This window comes from Lissotriton vulgaris, chromosome 1_1, assembly GCF_964263255.1.
Source record: "Lissotriton vulgaris chromosome 1_1, aLisVul1.2, whole genome shotgun sequence".
In the NCBI taxonomy this organism is placed as follows: Eukaryota; Metazoa; Chordata; class Amphibia; order Caudata; family Salamandridae; genus Lissotriton; species Lissotriton vulgaris.
This window is the reverse complement of record NC_141685.1, coordinates 201,111,369-201,116,368: the sequence shown is the minus strand read 5'-3', so window position 1 is coordinate 201,116,368 and position 5,000 is coordinate 201,111,369. Positions and strand designations below refer to the sequence as shown.

The 5,000-nt window shown below is 48.6% G+C and overlaps 8 non-coding genes across 8 annotated transcripts; 5 read left to right on the top strand and 3 right to left on the bottom strand.

Annotated features, from left to right (window-relative positions):
• Window positions 1-184: 184 nt before the first annotated feature.
• Window positions 185-258, top strand: TRNAN-GUU (transfer RNA asparagine (anticodon GUU)). The gene has a single exon. It is a non-coding gene; the product is annotated as a tRNA-Asn (tRNA).
• Window positions 259-660: 402 nt separating this feature from the next.
• TRNAN-GUU (transfer RNA asparagine (anticodon GUU)) lies at window positions 661-734 on the bottom strand. The gene has a single exon. It is a non-coding gene; the product is annotated as a tRNA-Asn (tRNA).
• A 1,501-nt stretch (window positions 735-2,235) lies between these two features.
• On the top strand, window positions 2,236-2,309 carry TRNAN-GUU (transfer RNA asparagine (anticodon GUU)). The gene has a single exon. It is a non-coding gene; the product is annotated as a tRNA-Asn (tRNA).
• Window positions 2,310-2,545: 236 nt separating this feature from the next.
• TRNAW-CCA (transfer RNA tryptophan (anticodon CCA)) lies at window positions 2,546-2,617 on the top strand. The gene has a single exon. It is a non-coding gene; the product is annotated as a tRNA-Trp (tRNA).
• A 71-nt stretch (window positions 2,618-2,688) lies between these two features.
• Window positions 2,689-2,759, bottom strand: TRNAG-GCC (transfer RNA glycine (anticodon GCC)). The gene has a single exon. It is a non-coding gene; the product is annotated as a tRNA-Gly (tRNA).
• Window positions 2,760-3,904: 1,145 nt separating this feature from the next.
• Window positions 3,905-3,978, top strand: TRNAN-GUU (transfer RNA asparagine (anticodon GUU)). Its single transcript has one exon. It is a non-coding gene; the product is annotated as a tRNA-Asn (tRNA).
• Window positions 3,979-4,214: 236 nt separating this feature from the next.
• On the top strand, window positions 4,215-4,286 carry TRNAW-CCA (transfer RNA tryptophan (anticodon CCA)). Its single transcript has one exon. It is a non-coding gene; the product is annotated as a tRNA-Trp (tRNA).
• Window positions 4,287-4,357: 71 nt separating this feature from the next.
• On the bottom strand, window positions 4,358-4,428 carry TRNAG-GCC (transfer RNA glycine (anticodon GCC)). The gene has a single exon. It is a non-coding gene; the product is annotated as a tRNA-Gly (tRNA).
• Window positions 4,429-5,000: the final 572 nt, after the last annotated feature.

The following is a 5,000-nucleotide window of genomic DNA, read 5'->3' as shown; positions in this document are numbered from 1 at the left end:
GTAGTAATACTGGCTCTAACACCATTAGACAGTAGTCTACACATCATAAATTACAACAGTAACAAGACACTAAGCAAATGACAAATGCTGTATGGCATAAAGACGCCTTATATAATACACGCTCCAGGCAGGCGCACACATGTCAAGACATATATTGAGTCTCAGGAAATGTATGCAGTCAATAGTCTCTGTGGCGCAATCGGTTAGCGCGTTCGGCTGTTAACCGAAAGGTTGGTGGTTCAAGCCCACCCAGGGACGTATCCTTTTGTCTGCATGAAACACAGATACGTACCTTTGCTCTTTCCTGCGTGCGATCCTTTCCCTGAATAGTTCAATCCTCAGCGTTCTCACTGCATCTGCCGTCAATTTCAATAATTAGGATAGAAAACAAAAGGCCAAGCCCTGTAATACAACCGTAGGCATATAAGCAGAGGAAAATAAGTCAAAAGGCCCACAGCATTTGTTCATCTGGCATCGAAGGCTTCCTCTGCTTATATGCCTACGGTTGTATTACAGGGCTTGGCCTTTTGTTTTCTATCCTAAATATTGAAATTGACGGCAGGTGCAGTGAGAACGCTGAGGATTGAACTATTCAGGGAAAGGATCGCACGCAGGAAAGAGCAAAGGTACGTATCTGTGTTTCATGCAGACAAAAGGATACGTCCCTGGGTGGGCTTGAACCACCAACCTTTCGGTTAACAGCCGAACGCGCTAACCGATTGCGCCACAGAGACTATTGACTGCATACATTTCCTGAGACTCAATATATGTCTTGACATGTGTGCGCCTGCCTGGAGCTTGTATTATATAAGGCGTCTTAATGCCATACAGCATTTGTCATTTGCTTAGTGTCTTGTTACTGTTGTAATTTATGATGTGTAGACAACTGTCTAATGGTGTTAGAGCCAGTATTACTACCGGTCACAGTGCATGAGACTCATACATGACTTTTCTCTTTGCCTGCTTAGCGTAGCTCCCTGCTCCTCTGTTTGCGTGCTACCAGCCCGTGAGGCGTGTGTCTTGCCCATCCCATCTTCACTGTGTTATGTTGGACTTGTCTTCTCTGTGAGCAGAGTCTCCTTCCCAGAGCAGGTGCTTTCTCTGAACTCTTGGCTTGTAAGACTGCTGGGAAAGGCCCTCCCTAGCCCCTCAGTCAGATAGATACATTTACCTGCAGAGCTCAGCTTGGGAGAAAGAGATTAGGCAGAGAGCACATAGGGGAAGGCCCACAGAGCACACTTTATTTTACATAAAAGCTCGGGCTTGTGGGAGGACAGGGACATGAGGGTTCTCATGGAAAGAAATCCCAGGAGTATTGATGGCTAGGCCCTGAAACACAACAATCCCGGAACAGTGACTGTTTCAGATCATGTCACTGAACTCTCCTCCTGGAAAATCCTTCCCACTGGCTTTGCCTGATTCTGTGTCCTCCCCAAAATGCTGGGGTGAAACGGGCAGAGTTCTGCGCCCTGCGCCCCTTTACGTGTCCCTAACGCTCTCCCAACGCGCCCTGGTCGGGCACAGCCCTGGTCGGGCTTAGATCACTGGAGCCTCTGGAGATCAAGAACTCCGGAAGCCTAGGGTCAGGCCTATTGCAGAGGCATCTTGTGCCTGGCCATTCCGGGATTGTTGTGTTTCAGGGCCTAGCCATCAATACTCCTGGCATTTCTTTCCATGAGAACCCTCATGTCCCTGTCCTCCCACAAGCCCGAGCTTTTATGTAAAATAAAGTGTGCTCTGTGGGCCTTCCCCTATGTGCTCTCTGCCTAATCTCTTTCTCCCAAGCTGAGCTCTGCAGGTAAATGTATCTATCTGACTGAGGGGCTAGGGAGGGCCTTTCCCAGCAGTCTTACAAGCCAAGAGTTCAGAGAAAGCACCTGCTCTGGGAAGGAGACTCTGCTCACAGAGAAGACAAGTCCAACATAACACAGTGAAGATGGGATGGGCAAGACACACGCCTCACGGGCTGGTAGCACGCAAACAGAGGAGCAGGGAGCTACGCTAAGCAGGCAAAGAGAAAAGTCATGTATGAGTCTCATGCACTGTGACCGGTAGTAATACTGGCTCTAACACCATTAGACAGTAGTCTACACATCATAAATTACAACAGTAACAAGACACTAAGCAAATGACAAATGCTGTATGGCATAAAGACGCCTTATATAATACAAGCTCCAGGCAGGCGCACACATGTCAAGACATATATTGAGTCTCAGGAAATGTATGCAGTCAATAGTCTCTGTGGCGCAATCGGTTAGCGCGTTCGGCTGTTAACCGAAAGGTTGGTGGTTCAAGCCCACCCAGGGACGTATCCTTTTGTCTGCATGAAACACAGATACGTACCTTTGCTCTTTCCTGCGTGCGATCCTTTCCCTGAATAGTTCAATCCTCAGCGTTCTCACTGCACCTGCCGTCAATTTCAATAATTAGGATAGAAAACAAAAGGCCAAGCCCTGTAATACAACCGTAGGCATATAAGCAGAGGAAAATAAGTCAAAAGGCCCACAGCATTTGTTCATCTGGCATCGAAGGCTGCAAGTGTAAGGACCTCGTGGTGCAACGGTAGCGCGTTTGACTCCAGATCAGAAGGTTGCGTGTTCAAATCACGTCGGGGTCACTGCTTACCATTTTATTCCCCACTGAGTTCATATATATCATTTCGAAAACAAAGTCAAAAGAAAGCAACCTTGCATTGGCCGGGAATCGAACCCGGGCCTCCCGCGTGGCAGGCGAGAATTCTACCACTGAACCACCAATGCTTCACATGGTGTGTTCACAGGCAGAGCTCTGTCCAAGACAGTGGGCAGGTTCACACACTTAAATTGTACACATATGAACAAAGGGTGCGCAGCAGACATGATAACGCCAATGTTTCACATGATGATGGCAAGAATCAGATGCAGGAGACTATAAGTAATAATGTCTTTGCATTTGCTGAGGTCACTGGCTTGGTACTAGAGTTGTGGTTATCAGGGCATGATGGCAGGCTGCTCCTGACAGAAGTGGCTCACAGAATGCACCCGCCAGATCACCAGCACTATTGTGTTTCAGATCATGTCACTGAACTCTCCTCCTGGAAAATCCTTCCCACTGGCTTTGCCAGATTCTGTGTCCTCCCCAAAATGCTGGGGTGATACGGACAGAGTTCTGCGCCCTGCGCCCCTTTACGTGTCCCTAACACTCTCCCAACGCGCCCTGGTCGGGCTTAGATCACTGGAGCCTCTGGAGATCAAGAACTCCGGAAGCCTAGGGTCAGGCCTATTGCAGAGGCATCTTGTGCCTGGCCATTCCGGGATTGTTGTGTTTCAGGGCCTAGCCATCAATACTCCTGGCATTTCTTTCCATGAGAACCCTCATGTCCCTGTCCTCCCACAAGCCCGAGCTTTTATGTAAAATAAAGTGTGCTCTGTGGGCCTTCCCCTATGTGCTCTCTGCCTAATCTCTTTCTCCCAAGCTGAGCTCTGCAGGTAAATGTATCTATCTGACTGAGGGGCTAGGGAGGGCCTTTCCCAGCAGTCTTACAAGCCAAGAGTTCAGAGAAAGCACCTGCTCTGGGAAGGAGACTCTGCTCACAGAGAAGACAAGTCCAACATAACACAGTGAAGATGGGATGGGCAAGACACACGCCTCACGGGCTGGTAGCACGCAAACAGAGGAGCAGGGAGCTACGCTAAGCAGGCAAAGAGAAAAGTCATGTATGAGTCTCATGCACTGTGACCGGTAGTAATACTGGCTCTAACACCATTAGACAGTAGTCTACACATCATAAATTACAACAGTAACAAGACACTAAGCAAATGACAAATGCTGTATGGCATAAAGACGCCTTATATAATACAAGCTCCAGGCAGGCGCACACATGTCAAGACATATATTGAGTCTCAGGAAATGTATGCAGTCAATAGTCTCTGTGGCGCAATCGGTTAGCGCGTTCGGCTGTTAACCGAAAGGTTGGTGGTTCAAGCCCACCCAGGGACGTATCCTTTTGTCTGCATGAAACACAGATACGTACCTTTGCTCTTTCCTGCGTGCGATCCTTTCCCTGAATAGTTCAATCCTCAGCGTTCTCACTGCACCTGCAGTCAATTTCAATAATAAGAATAGAAAACAAAAGGCCAAACCCTGTAATACAACCGTAGGCATATAAGCAGAGGAAAATAAGTCAAAAGGCCCACAGCATTTGTTCATCTGGCATCGAAGGCTGCAAGTGTAAGGACCTCGTGGCGCAACGGTAGCGCGTCTGACTCCAGATCAGAAGGTTGCGTGTTCAAATCACGTCGGGGTCACTGCTTACCATTTTATTCCCCACTGAGTTCATATATATCATTTCGAAAACAAAGTCAAAAGAAAGCAACCTTGTATTGGCCGGGAATCGAACCCGGGCCTCCCGCGTGGCAGGCGAGAATTCTACCACTGAACCACCAATGCTTCACATGGTGTGTTCACAGGCAGAGCTCTGTCCAAGACAGTGGGCAGGTTCACACACTTAAATTGTACACATATGAACAAAGGGTGCGCAGCAGACATGATAACGCCAATGTTTCACATGATGATGGCAAGAATCAGATGCAGGAGACTATAAGTAATAATGTCTTTGCATTTGCTGAGGTCACTGGCTTGGTACTAGAGTTGTGGTTATCAGGGCATGATGGCAGGCTGCTCCTGACAGAAGTGGCTCACAGAATGCACCCGCCAGATCACCAGCACTATTGTGTTTCAGATCATGTCACTGAACTCTCCTCCTGGAAAATCCTTCCCACTGGCTTTGCCAGATTCTGTGTCCTCCCCAAAATGCTGGGGTGATACGGACAGAGTTCTGCGCCCTGCGCCCCTTTACGTGTCCCTAACACTCTCCCAACGCGCCCTGGTCGGGCTTAGATCACTGGAGCCTCTGGAGATCAAGAACTCCGGAAGCCTAGGGTCAGGCCTATTGCAGAGGCATCTTGTGCCTGGCCATTCCGGGATTGTTGTGTTTCAGGGCCTAGCCATCAATACTCCTG